Consider the following 14,487-nt stretch of genomic DNA (forward strand, 5'->3'; position numbering starts at 1 on the left):
CGCCACGGTCGTATCTTTTTTCGCGATCGACCGTGTCTTTTGCCTCTTTCCTAGCCGACTGCCGCAACATTTAAACGGTCACGTTTACCTCCGATCAATCAAGGCCTTTATTCCCGCATCGCTGTGTATTTCTTGCACCGTACCAACTCATCGGCGGTTCTATTACGTTACAACCGAGCTATGTTTCTGCCTTACTGCGTCGTTTCTCCGTAGTACGATGATTAATACTCTCCGGTTCGCGACGTTGTATACTCCGCGATAGGAAGAAAGAAGAGAAGGAAGCACGAAGAAAAAAAGAAACGTGCGAGAGAGAGGAGAGGCGAAAAAAAAGAAGCTGTCACAGTATATTTCACGCGATTATTCTCTTCGCGTTTATCGTCACGAACAGATACGAAGTATCCGGCCGCGCGATGAGCACGGCAATTCAAACGATACCATCTTTCTCCGTCTTCGACCACGGGGACCGCTTTTCACTCGTTTATACGAAACTTTTGCATATGACGAATCGAGGACTATTACCATTCAATCTCCTTCGCTCGGCTTCGTTTGCATCCTATCATCTCCCCGATGCTTCTCGCTTTACATACGGCCATGGCCATCCAATTGAATACGACGACTCGCGATTCTTCTGCCTCTTGCTTTTCTTATATGAATTCTTTTTTATTCCTCTAATCTTTATTCTTCTTTCTCTCCTTTTTTTTTTTCGTACTCGTATTACTCGTATTTTCGTTCGGTGTGTGACTCGTCTCGCGATCGGTGTACGCTGCATCGCGTCGATAATCGTACTGCACGTGTTCGCAATCGCGAAGTCAATCACGTGCCATAAGTGCGTAGTTGCTGCTCATTTCGAAGCGCTATGCGAAACGTGTTTGATCATGGTTAACGTTTAATTGTGTAGCGTGCATGTGAAATAATGAGAAAAGAGGCACGCGGGAAACGAAACACTCGCAAATCAATCTGATCAACTCCATTTTTTATAAATTTCTCAATCTCCGTAGCCGATCAATATGATTGGAGTTTAACTCGTCAGGAACTGAACGATGTACTATGTACGTATCTTGATGAAGTCGATTGGTTTAATTCACAGGTGAAGCGTACGTTATAACAACATCATTAAATTCGAAATACTACGAGTATAATGCTTGTAGTTAAATAATATTCACGATATCATTAATTAAACGATACTAATAATATTTATCGATATTAACTAGAACAAGCAATTTATTATTTCGATAATAGGTAAAGAAATAAGGAAAGAAAAATGAACGCTATAGATTAGAACGATACAAGATAATGCGTATATATAACGTACATACACTCCGGGCAGGTATACGACTGCCAGAATTAGATTTCAACGATATAAGATAATGTGTATATACAACGTACTTATAATCGAAGCAGGTATACGACCGTCACCTTTGAACGACGACCGGCATAAATAGGTTCGAACGATACAAGATACGTCAAGTGTAGTCAGAACAAGTACATGACCGTCCCGTATGTTTGGATACCGAGCGACTTCCAGAATATCGTGTTCTCCTCTGCCAATAATGGGATATTGTAAGTAAGTCTAAATGAATATTTCGTGAAGAGTAAAAAAAAAAAAAAAAAATTGGAGATGCCGGGGATCGAACCCGGGGCCTTTCACATGCAAAGCGAACGCTCCGCTCTACCACTGAGCTACATCCCACCACTGAGCTACATCCCCGTTTTTTAATTCAAACGAATAAATCGAAGAACAGATATCTATAATTATTATCGATCTTGCTGAAACAATTTTTATTCCTATTTAACGTAATTACATACACGTTTTAAGATTTAATCGAAATGTATAAATACATCTTTCGTCATTTTTAGAGAAAGATATCCTTACACGTTAGTGAATTGATTCAATCATGGCGTTTTGAATCATGTATCGATCATCTGTGCTTAAAATATTTTGACGATTTTATTTATTTAATTGTTTATTAATTTGGTTTCTAAAGAAAGATGGATATACAGTAAGAGTCTTGTAGTTTTTAGTGCTGCCTTACGATCGAATCGATTCTTGACCTTGTCTCAGTGACGTTTCTGTATTTATGGTAATGACCTACAATTTCAAGGTCACATTTGGTTTATATTTTTATTAACCCTTCTCGAGGGTCTCATGGTGTAATGGTTATCACTCTGGACTCTGAATCCAGCGATCCGAGTTCAAATCTCGGTGGGACCTTTGAATTTTGGACTTTTTTAACCAAAATTTTTAACCATAACCATTTTAACCATAGACACGAACTATATCTTCGATACTTTACCAACTTATTCCCTTAAGTTAGAATTTACACGACGTTTTTAGTTTTTTAGCTTTATCGAACTAACAAATTATATTTTACAATACATGCAAGTTTATATTTAACACTCAAATGTTTGCGACATGAATACTAATAACAGAGTATTCGTTTCTCTCTATACTGTTACACGGTTATTACATATCACGCTTAAACTAACTTGCATTGTGTGCATTGCTTTAACAGATACTCAGTATGCTACGCTGAGGCATAACAATGTAAAATTGCATTACTTATCGTTACGATCCTCTCCTAAAGGATCGACATCGTGAATTATCGATTACCCATATCTTCCTAGATCTAACAAAATTGTAGTTAGTGAATTTCGTAAATTTTACGATATCGGATATATTTATGAAAAAAAAAATGAGATTGCGTGTGCATCTTACACTTTGGCGACTATCGTTAATTGTAAGAGCGAAAAAAAAAAGGAATTGACAGCGGTGGGATTCGAACCCACGCCCTTACGGACTGGTGCCTAAAACCAGCGCCTTAGACCGCTCGGCCACGCTGCCTCGAAAACTTTTCGTCCCTATCTCCGTAGATGACGTTTACGCCACCATATATATTACATAACACGAGTTACCGTGCTACCCAACAAACATTTTTTATTACATCAAATTTTAATAGCAGGATCTATCATATTTGCTATCTTGATTCAATAATCTCTAGTATTCCGATATGCATTGTAGCGGCTCATCGGTCAACGGAAGATTTGAGTCAGGACAGACTCATATTATTGTGCCTTGGAATACCAACGTTTTTTTTGTTTGCTAGGTTCAAAGGTAAACAAACTCCGGACAAAATATTATTGCCGTTATTTATAATCGTCAACCGAAGTTACATTTGAATTTTTCGTGATAACAACTGTAGTTATAAATAGACGAAGGTGCTCTCTCGGACAGTTCAATAGTAGAGTAATTAGCAATTTATATTAGAGATTTTAATATATCGACTATTACGATTTTATCACTCGTATCTTTGTTAAACGAATCGACACGTTTAATAATCACCTCAGCTTTTAAATAGGAAAAGCGAAATATATTTTTTTAAGTAAATAATAGGCTATGCATATTTGCAGGCTAATCACGATTGTTGTTAAAATAATTTTAAGAGCGACTCGGTTACTCCTTGGTCTATGCGGAATCTTAAAGCAAATGTAAAAATGAGAAGAAACGTAACTAGAAATTCTTAGAAACTTGTAATTCATTTATAAAACTAAAGTAAGTTCTAGAAACCACCAACAATAGTTACTCCAGTTTTATAAATAAATTTGATGTCTTGAAGAGGTTTGTATTACGTTTCTACTTATATTCTTACTGAAGCTTGCTTAAATAGAAACGTAATTATAAAATCTCTATGCTTCGTAGAACGTTGTCTGGAAAACGCAGCAATACGTTACACGCGATGTAGCCTATTTTTGTACGTCAGAAATTACTTCTCCTGCGCTAGAAACAATTAATTAAGTCAACAAACGGGCAATTAAGGCAGGAAGTAGCCATCGTGAAGCAATGATTAAACGTTTTCATCGCGGCCTACGGACGATCGTCGCAGGTTATCATCATGATAAAGAGGTGGTCTCGCATTCTGCCGACAGTGTGTGTTATACGTGTAGGAGCGTACACGCGGGTCGTCTATTCTTGCCAAACGAGTTGCGTAATCCAACGAAGCATCGTGTTTCGCGTAACACGGCTCTAACCACCGTTAAGAAGAGGGGAGAAACTTAATTCACGAGGAACGAAAATTTTTACGATCGATTTCAACGGTCGTTACTCTCTCTCGTGTAGTTTCTGTTTCTTCTTCTTTTTTGTTCTTTCTTAAAGGTACGCTTGCACATTCAGCTCGACGAAAGGAAGAAAAAGAAGCGACGAAATCGGCGATGATACGCACGAACGTACGTCATTATGGTCGCGAAACGAAACTTCGTTTTTATTTTCCCTTCCCGGCAGCGGCGCGATAATATCTCAATATAAAAATTCATGCTCATAACGCGACTTCGAGTTTGAGTCTTCTTATTTTTCCTCTTTCTTTCTCCTTCTTCCTTCCCCTCGTCTTTTCTTTTTTTCCTTATCGCGTCTCTCGGGGACGACGAGCGTAAAACTAACGCTTTAGAGAGAGAAAGAAAGAAAACGCCAGCCATGCCGAAACGACTGCGGACAGATCGATAAATTCGCGTGAATATTCTTGTAGCTGATAAGCCGGACAGATAAGGCGAAATCGGTCTTTGCAAGTGAGGATCCCCTCGTTACGGGGTTGGAGATACGAGCATACTGCAAAATAGAAGATAAACGTCGCGATTTCGTATTCTTTACACCGATGTTTTATAACCTCGCCCCTTTTTACCTCGGATATATTCACTTTTTTCATTTATTTATCGCACTACCGGATCTCTAGAAATCACATTGTACAAATTTTCATAACGTTTCCTCGTACGGTTAACGTCCTCTACGCGTGCACGCTCGTTACGATCGACGTCGATATCGACGAGTAACGTGTACGTATCGATAGTTCGATACGTGACGATATCGTTCCTTGACGGTGGAAAGGTTCGCGACAGAAGCGGTACCTGTTTAGCATCGCGTTTAGCAGAATCACGCCGCCACTTTAACCTAATACTCGTGGCTGTCGCGGTAAATGATGGATCGTTAGCGGCGATCGTAGTCCTACGTAGATGATCCCGATGACTTGCACCGACTGAATTACGTCCCGCATGTTGCATATCATAGAGAAAATCCTTGCGCCTATATCGGCGTATTGCGTTACGAGGGGCTCGCGCGGGGGCGTTCATCGTCCATGGATTCCCATGAAATAAACTGCTAGAAGCCAATTGGGGATGATAAATCTATTATTTTCGGCGAATCATCGGACCTATCGAAGGGAACAGGCTCTCGTAGCCGGATAATATACTCGACGTACGTACAGGTGCTCCGTTTCGTGACTTACAGTTCGTTCGTTTCGATAACGCAAACTCATCTCTCGTCCGACTAACGATTAACCGGACGATACGATCGTTTCGCGCGTTAAACGATCTTTCCCTGAACGATCGAAGTGATCAGCGTGGTCGTGCAAGAATCACGTGGAAAAATTCAAATAATCAGCGAACCACGAAATAATCCGATTGGATGTTATCGCATTGGCGATTTATCGGCAGGGTCATTGATCGATGGTCGCGCCCTGATAACAACCGCCGTGACATCATGTGGAAAACGGAACCAAAGGGACTCTTTGGATAAAACGCGCTCTCCTCGAAACGGCTCGTTAACGGTCAATGGGAGAGGGCTTTTGGCATTTTCGCGAGGCCGTGCACATCGCTCGACACAATGTCCCGGCCATTAACGAAATACTCGATGAGTACGTATCGAGCATCGATCATTACGAGACCGCGGGCTTCGCTGGATATTCCGGTAACGGCCTATCGCCGCAATAATCGTCAACACGCGCAATAATCATGTCGTTTAATGACAATTGATGAGGACCAGGAAATGTCCGTGCTTTAACATCGGGCCGCGCGTCTCTACGCTTAGCCGACTCTACTCGCGATTCGTACGCGATAACGCGTGCATGTTTCGATGTATGGATGCGTGAATTTGCGTATATACGTGTATGTACAAGTACATAGGCATAGGTACGAGAATGGATACGCACGAGTACAGGTACGCGTGCTTCGCATCGCGATAGCTACGTACACGTAGGCAGAGGCACGATTCTATTGTTGGCGCTCGGGTGTGCCATTACGCGCGATCAGTCAATATTTTCTCGTAACTGACCTCCGTTTCGATTCGGGTTTCCGCCGCTGTAAACTCGAAATAGACGGTTCAGATGGGCGAAACAAGCAGGCTATAGGCGGAGTTTGCGTGTTTCCGCACCGAAGGCAGCCTTCCCGTTTTCCGAAACACGATGTTACAACGGGGAATATTTTCGCGTAACTGACCTCCGGCGATTCCGGATGCGCGGTGATGAAGTGTCTATATGCACTTCATTGCACCGATTCCGCCTACAAGCTACCACGCCTCTGGCGAACCTCTGGTAACACAACGTTACAACCTTATCAAATATTTGCACCTTCCGAATCGAATTACGGTGTTTCTGTTTGTCTCGCCACCGAGATATCGTCCTTTCTTCGGTTAAGCGCTAATTAAAATGTGCATATCGAAATGAGGCCTCCGCTGCGATACGATCGTTCGATTCGCGTGCTCCCATGGATTCATAATTAACACCGAGCCAGTACATTTAATATCGCGACTCATCGACTCGTCAGACGCTATACCATACAGCGATATCGGTACAGTATCGCTATCGATCTCACGTTGCGTTTTCGCTAACGAAATTCGTATATCGCCGTGCATCGTCGCGTATAATGCGAATTTCATTGTACCGCAGGCACGGACGATTTTTAATTAAAACAAATTGCGCTATAAGTGGTCGACCCTTGATCACCGTCCCGTCGGTATTTCGAGGCTGATTTCGCCCGACTATAATATTTCCGGCTGTACGAGCCATCAACGCAACGTTTCGGAAAACTCCTCGATTACCGGTCAGATTATCGATCAATTTGTGCGCCGACCAATTTGTACACCGTGCATACGCGTTTACACATATGTACATACACACGTATGGCAAACTCGTACGTACGCTGTAGATAGGATATCTTTCAGTCGAGTTGCGCTTGCTGCTCGAGGCCAGGCAGCCAGAACGCTCTGTATACGCACGATGGTTGCGATCGAACGAGCTCTCGCACTCGCGAGCATCGCGTAGAGTAATTGAGAGTAATTTTGCAAGGCCAATTTACGCTGAAATTTAAACGTAAAAAAATTTTGTCCCTATAAACCCTCGGTCTTTCCGCGGACCGACGAGTCTATGTTTTTTCATCCCTTTGTACGTTCGGCTGCTCGATCCCTCGTGAAACCGGCGTTCACCTGCATCATCGGACAAACCTCGTTTCTCCGCCGTAATTCCATTTTCACGCAGCCCCGGCGATCGTATGACTCGATTTTTCCACAATTTCTGCGCCACCGCTGGTGAGGGCACGGTTGGGGAATTTCAATTAAATTACTCGTTCGTCTCTGTTTCTCCTTCTGCCACGTATCGTCGCGCGAAGGGAGAGAAAAAAAAATAACTCGTTCAACCCCGGAACACGATCGTCGAACGCCGACCGGTGACGAAGTTCTCGTCGTTTGCCTTTAATGGCCGCGTCCTTTCGACGCGCTCTCGCGAGATTGCCGATGATTAATCAGCCGCGGCAGCCCCATTTTTACTCTGCGAGCACGCGACGACGATTACCCCTAAGCGAGACACCATTTCCATTATTTGTTCCCTTTTTCACAGTTTCCCTGTCTCCTCCCTCTCTGTTTTGTTTTTTGTTTAAACTTCTTCACCCAGCAACGATTCGGTTGGAACGTGGAAAAACGATTACGGGAGGATGGCTCTTATCCGACGATTGCCAGCGTCGAACGCGTGCAACTCGTTCGTTCGATCCATTCCATTTTTCCGTTCAACGCGAATCGATCTCGTAGCTTTCATTTTCTTCGTACGTATTACACGCTACCAACAAACCTACTTTCTTCGCGTACACAAACACCGCGAGCTCTTCCTTCTTCTAATAGGTAACCAACAGAGAACTCTTGTCAGACGAAAGCAAATAGAAAACTTGGTATCCTACGAGAAAGAAAGTGTACATAACTCCACCGGCTGACTAATATCCCTAATAACAGTGATAAGTGGAAAACGGCGGTGTATTACCTGCTGAATGCGGTCGACGAAGTTTCTCGGCGTGGGTTGACGCCGTGGGAATCCCCAGAGAATCGACGTATGACGTAATGTCGAAGGAATGGCGTGCAACCCTCTACTCCCTGTCCTTCCACTCCGAACCCTCCGACGCAGCCCCTTGCTCGGCACCTCGCCACGGCATTCTCTGACACAACGGCGACGCGTACGCGAGGACAATGGCTGTACGACGTCGGCGGCGAGAGGCGGAGGGCTCTGATTTTCTCCCTCGGTGCATCACCGATAAATGCGTTTAGCTTGAGAAATGAACCGCGCGGCTTGCTTGCGTGCAGTCTGCGTGCAGTCTGCGTGCAGTCTGCGTACAGCCGAGTTTCAGGCGGTGCAGGCTGCGTGGTACACGATTTCGCGCAGAGAGACGCCACGCGGTTCGTAACGCCAATGCTCCATTGCAATGGGATGCAGTTTTTGCGCTAATCGGATTAGGAAACGTTCAAACGTCGAAGTTGGAAACCGCGTTATTCCGCTGCGTTCAACACGATTCTGCAGTTATATGCATTTTCTGCTTCACCCTTCCTTTTAACGTTTCTTTCCTCTTTTTTCTTGCCTCTTTTTCCCCTTTCTTTCTTTCTCTCTTTTCGATTTCATTGCCGACTATATCGTGATCGATTCTCCTGTTCGAGAGACGAACATGCGAGAGGAAAGGGAAAAAGGCATCCGAACGAGAACGAACAAGCGAGCATCGGTCCCTTCGGGGCGCTCGATCGGCATTCATCCTCCGCGATCCCTCAACCCGTTTACCTTCCGATATGCGAACATATATCCATTGGTGTTTCGCCTTTGTTTTCCACCGATGAAAGAAACGCGACGGTCCGAACGATTTGCCTCGGTATTTAATCGAACGCGGGAAAAGAATTTTCCTTTACGTAGGTTGGCGAGCACGGCTCGGCGAGCTATTGGTCGGAAACACGCGACGTAGAGTAATTAAAATTTAGTTCCGAACGCGTGGAGAACGTTTGTTTCGCGAGTTTCTCGAGGGCTGTGTTGACTGAAATCCTAAAATTGCCTCTCTGTCAGCGTGACAACACGGTTATTGTATTACTGGCTCGCGTTGACGTCGGGAAACGTGTTCCGGTCGTTTAATAGTAGTGTCCTGTATCCTCGGAAAATTAAATCGGGAAACCTTAATAAAATCCTTGCGAATTTCGCGATTTTCTGGCTTCGTGAAACGTAAAATGTCGGTCCGGTCGATGGACGGCAGTTGCGAGGCTTCCGAAAAGAAAGAAAAAGAGAGGCAAAAAATGGAAAAGAAGGGAAAAAACGGAGAGGAAACTTTTGATTGCTGATACCGGACGACCGCACGCTCGAGGGGAATCGATGATTATACGTGTGCTCCGCAGCTTCCTGTTATTTCAATTTAACTCCGTGCTTTTTTACGCGAATATCAGATTTCACTGCATAAACCACCGACTTCTACTTTTTCTTCCATTGATTTATTGGTAATCAAGATTAAATTGCGCAAAAATCAAAGTATAAGTGCGAGATTCGAAATATAACCTACATATTTCTTATTCCCGAGATTGCCTATAATGCCATAATTACGGTGTTTCTTGTCTCCCTATATGACATTTGTGTCAATGATTTTACTCTGTGATTAATCCTGGCAACGCGTGTTTATGCCTACGTATAAATAGAGAATTACGCTAATTTACAATTTAAGTTACTTTGTATATATTTTTGTAATGGAAGATTGTAGCGTACGGCAAATCTCGATACGAATTACTGTAATGAAAAGCACATAAAAAAAGAAACATACGTAGTGGAGGAGACAAAAAGGAATCTGGAGATGCCGGGGATCGAACCCGGGGCCTTTCACATGCAAAGCGAACGCTCTACCACTGAGCTACATCCCCGCGATACTTGTAAATGATTTTATATCCTGAAATGCTGGCAAACTCCATAAGGCTATATACAAACAATAATTATAATATATTTGTAAACAATTCTCGTTAAATTAATGCAATTACCTAAATCATCGAAACAGATGTTCAAATGTATGCGTATATACTCTTTTCGATTACCGATTATTACGAATACGGAGCCAGCTGTCTTTGCCGAGCTAATTCTGCAAATATGCAAGACCGATGTTATTAACAGATGTATCGTGTTCGAAAATACAATGTGCAATTTAGACGACGTCATATGGCGAGCTGAGAATCATAGCCATGTAAGTCAAAATTCGAACAAGCTTTTCACGTTGTACACTCCCTGATGGAACTATCTGACTAAGTTATAATTTTATTTTGCATCGCGACATATTTTCCAAAATTCCGTTGAATTTCTTTGTACTAATGGGACTAAAACACTATCGTACGAAAAATAGTAGTTCGCTAACTCGCATCACTATGATTTTCAGTCTGCTATATAATCCACGTAAAGACCTGTTCCACGAATTATGAGCGGCCCTGAGGTAAAACCGATGATCATTTGCCGCAATTGCGTCCCATTATTGCAACGCATACGCATGGGGTTGGCGTACGTGCTCAAAGAATTACGAGGATGGCTAAAAGTCACCCCCCGTCGCGTGACTTATGCACCACCGACCTCTAATAAAGATCTATCACCCGGTGCACCGGTTACTTTTATCTTTCGCCCGCATTTTTTCTCCCTTCCTCGGTTCCTATTCGTTTAAAAAACATTTCAATTCTCGCGTATACGTTGCAATTACATACGTGGTGTGTCATAGACAGGTTGATAATTTTAGAAATCTTTCCGCCATACATTTATTCCTGCCCCCAAGTTGTAAACATATCCAAGGATCTTTAATCGAAGTATCATTTTTGGTCGACGTACAAGGAAACTTATAACCTTCGTAGCGAGGAAAACGATAGGTTTACAACGGGGAAGATCCCACAAATCCCATCGACGGATACGAGAGACCTTCCTTTCAGAGATGGGGCAAGTTAGAAAACTTGGTAGGAAAGTGACCGTGGAAATAACACTCGCCGGATCGTCCGACACCTTTTCAATGGATCCATGCATTACACAGGCGATAGGGTACACGCGCGGATACATAGAATAGGTAAAAGTGAAAGTAACCGTTCCCTGTGCTTTCTAAAGGCCAAGATGTTTATATGTATGGCGCAGACCGGAGGCATTATAATAAATGACGCTGGTTTTACAGCGAAGAAAGAAGAAGAAGAAAAGAAAGTCTCTTGGCGGAGCCAGACGCGACCGGACTGTTTCGACCGGCTGAAAGAACTTGATAAGCGTTACCATCCATTACGCGTTGATACATTCTTAATTATGTCTGTTGATGTCTGTAACAGTAGTCTGTAACACTTGACTTCGCGTCGAGTATACAGGATACATCTTAACGATCGTATTATATTTTTCGCAAAGCGTAACCGTTGTGGCTCGAATCGGTTGGAGCGGAAAATTAGATAGTATTTAACATAAAGATATTTAGTAATGTTATTATCGCGCGCTGTTGATATCTATGGTCGTTTGCCGATATTTACTCATGACTCTGATACTAATGTCTTTGAATTAATGCAAACTTTTTAACGCTCAGTGTCGTAGTTGGTTCGAAAAAGTCAATATTCTTTTGACAACGCGGCAACTCGCAATCTGATATCCCCCTTTTAAATTTTCTGTATGCCTAAAAACTTGATAAATCGTAACCCGATACGTGAAATGTGATATTTTAGAGGCAGACGAATAAGAACGAGCATTCTTATCGTATAAATCCGAGAATCTCCCTCTTTGGAAGTCCAAAGGCAAAGCAAACAGTAATGTGAGAATGATAGCGCGGTGTTTTAAAACAATACGTCGAGACGCATCTTAAAAACATGACGGATCTCGCAAGTCTCTCCCGATATTTATACATATACATGCATTCGTACCTTCTCGTTATGAAAATATTTCATACTCTTATTTTCGGCTCACGTTCATTTTTAAGAAACACATTTCTATCTAGAAATGCTATACCCAAGACACGTATACGGAATTTCCGCTAGTGCGATAAACATTATTTGTATCAACTCGTTCGAACGTCCGTTCGCGAGAACGTTCTTAAGCCGAACAAAAACCCCTTTGTTCTCCGAATTACCACCTACAGCAAGCTCGTCCATGTTTCATACAAGACGAGGCAATATTAGCCCCGAAGTCTTAATCCTTAATTTTCCAAGTCGTTGCCTTAGCCCCCTGCAGACTTTCGAGCCGACATACTTCGCATCCTTTGAGACTAACAATTAGCGATATTAATCCCGGCAGCCTTAGAGAAGAAAGACAGAGAGAGAGAGAGAGAGAGAGAGAGAGAGAGAGACCCAGAGGCATGCGTCCTATTATACTTTAACACCAGAACCGGTCTCTCGTAAACATTCTTTTAATACCATTTCTCTGCGCTCCTCTCTCACTCGCTCACTCGTTAAATCGGTATACGCGGCGTGGTTGCGAAGCGGGAAGAAAAAGAGAGACGATATTTCGCAATTAACAGGGCTAATTATCGAAGAACGACCGAGGGAATGGTACTGAAGAAACGCGGCTCCCAAAGAGCCTTGTCCGTGCATATTTTATTCTTAGTATCCTTAAGTCGGGAACGAATGAAAGAAATAATCCTGCGATAACAGGCTGGGACTCGCGGGAGCTCGGTGTTTACACGAAAGTAAACTGCAGTAGCCGGCCGCCCGTGGCGAGAGAGGCTCTTTTGTACGGGCGTTTCTCTTCGAGAAAAGTTCTCTGTAAATACGGTCCGTCTTCGAGTTTCCATTCGGTATCAGCTCGGGGTCGCTTCTTTACACACGGAAGATAAAACGCCGGGGACTCGATACGAGATAACGCGTATCCATCGCGGGCATCGCTCCAGCTCGCGCACACTCGCTCGTTCCGCCTGCTTCGTCCAACGTGACCAGATTTACTTAATCCCCGAACCCCGATGGGAAACCTATTCACCGTCGATGGAAATAAAGTAAAACGCGGCCGAATAAAATAAACGAAACGTCTGTGTCTAACAACCGGAACAGCCTCACGGCGCACGATAAGAAAACGTTCGAACGGGTAACGTAGAAACGTGACATCGGATTTTGCGATTGGACGTGCCGTATGCAAAGCGTGCGGCTGCCGAGCTTTTTACGATTCGGCGACATGGCGATAGAAGCCCGAGAACGACGCCGCTGTATAGAGACCTCCTACCGTGGCAAGTGTCGGCAGCCGTTTCGTCGCAATTACGTGTCCCTTATCGGCTCCTTATCTGCTGCGTTGAGCAAACCCGACGTTAATCCATTCGTCAATACGTTGCGCGGGTAATCTGCCGATAACAAATGGCCATAGCGTGAATAATCGTCGAACCGCTAAGGTCCTTTCGTTTCGTTTTATTCGAATTGCGTGGTTTTATCGCCGTGGGTCTGGCGCTGCTTATTGCGCGAACCAGATCGGCTTTGCCTGTTATTTGCACGGTGATTGATGCGTCTTATCGACGGTATACTGTTTCAATTTCCACGATTTCTATGGATCGTTCTTATTCGAACGAGACTTGGACCAAGCCCAAAAAGCAACTCGGAAATGGGAATCGGTGGAATTATCGTCGTATCGATCGGCAGAATGGCAGTTCGGTTCGTCGAATTGCGTAATGAATCCGACATATCGGTGCGCTTCGGCAGAATTCTTACGGAACACCATGGTGAAATGCAACACCGTTACCCTTCTACTAGGCTTTCGCGTTTCTCGAAAATGACCGGTTCAACGGAATCGCCGTTAGTCTAGGAACGCGTCTGCCATTGCGCAATCCTATAGCGCGTTTACCTGGAAACCCAGTTCCACCTCCGCCAACGGAAGTCCCTGAACTAACCCTTTTCGGGCTTGTATTCCCCATTCCGGGTATTAATCTTGGAAACCGGATCGTTATCAATGCTATATCGCATTTGAACGATTTTATTGTTCATTATCGTTAATTGATCGATTATTCGAAGCTTTTGTTCGGAGATGCGTTCGTTATCTCGATTGTTTTCATTATTTGCAATGTTTCGTCATTAACATCGACGTGACTAATTGATACAGCGTTGCGGGATGAGAAACGATTTCTAGCGATTCGTCACGCTTATCGTCGGAAACATTGTGCGAATAGATAAATACGACCCTCCAACCTATCTACTCTGTTTGCGAAAATTTCCATTCGTATATTCTCCCTCTCTCTCTCTTTCTTTCATTCTTTCTTCTTTTTCAACCCTAAATTTCATTGGCAGAATCCGTTTCCGCCGCGTGCCTGCTTGTAAAATCAGTACATCCGGGTGTCAAAGCGATGTCACCCGAACGGGTAGTTCGGCTACGCATCAGTTTTAAATTCGATCAATGGGTGATACCAAGCGTGAAACACTTTTAGGGTTGAAACTTTAAAGGCCAGCTCGCGAAACAGCAAATCGCAGTTACAACCGTGAAACTG

General features: G+C 43.6%; 2 long non-coding RNA genes and 4 other non-coding genes across 6 annotated transcripts in view; 1 reads left to right on the forward strand and 5 right to left on the reverse strand.

Annotated features, from left to right (window-relative positions):
- LOC105680656 overlaps window positions 1-1,169 on the reverse strand; it is a 16,120-nt gene extending 14,951 nt beyond the window's left edge. Inside the window, exon 1 of the long non-coding RNA XR_002946537.2 lies at window positions 520-1,169. This is a non-coding gene — a long non-coding RNA (uncharacterized LOC105680656). The remainder of the gene's footprint in view (window positions 1-519) is intronic.
- Window positions 1,170-1,613: 444 nt separating this feature from the next.
- TRNAA-UGC lies at window positions 1,614-1,690 on the reverse strand. Its single transcript has one exon. It is a non-coding gene; the product is annotated as a tRNA-Ala (tRNA).
- Window positions 1,691-2,140: 450 nt separating this feature from the next.
- On the forward strand, window positions 2,141-2,212 carry TRNAQ-CUG. Its single transcript has one exon. It is a non-coding gene; the product is annotated as a tRNA-Gln (tRNA).
- Window positions 2,213-2,762: 550 nt separating this feature from the next.
- Window positions 2,763-2,842, reverse strand: TRNAL-UAG. Its single transcript has one exon. It is a non-coding gene; the product is annotated as a tRNA-Leu (tRNA).
- Window positions 2,843-6,459: 3,617 nt separating this feature from the next.
- Window positions 6,460-8,424, reverse strand: LOC117151555. Its single transcript, XR_004461577.1, has 2 exons — window positions 8,067-8,424; window positions 6,460-7,982 (listed from the first exon to the last, which is right to left on the reverse strand). It is a non-coding gene; the product is annotated as an uncharacterized LOC117151555 (long non-coding RNA).
- Window positions 8,425-9,889: 1,465 nt separating this feature from the next.
- TRNAA-UGC lies at window positions 9,890-9,961 on the reverse strand. The gene has a single exon. It is a non-coding gene; the product is annotated as a tRNA-Ala (tRNA).
- Window positions 9,962-14,487: the final 4,526 nt, after the last annotated feature.

This window comes from Bombus impatiens, unplaced genomic scaffold, assembly GCF_000188095.3.
Source record: "Bombus impatiens unplaced genomic scaffold, BIMP_2.2 scf_0279, whole genome shotgun sequence".
In the NCBI taxonomy this organism is placed as follows: Eukaryota; Metazoa; Arthropoda; class Insecta; order Hymenoptera; family Apidae; genus Bombus; species Bombus impatiens.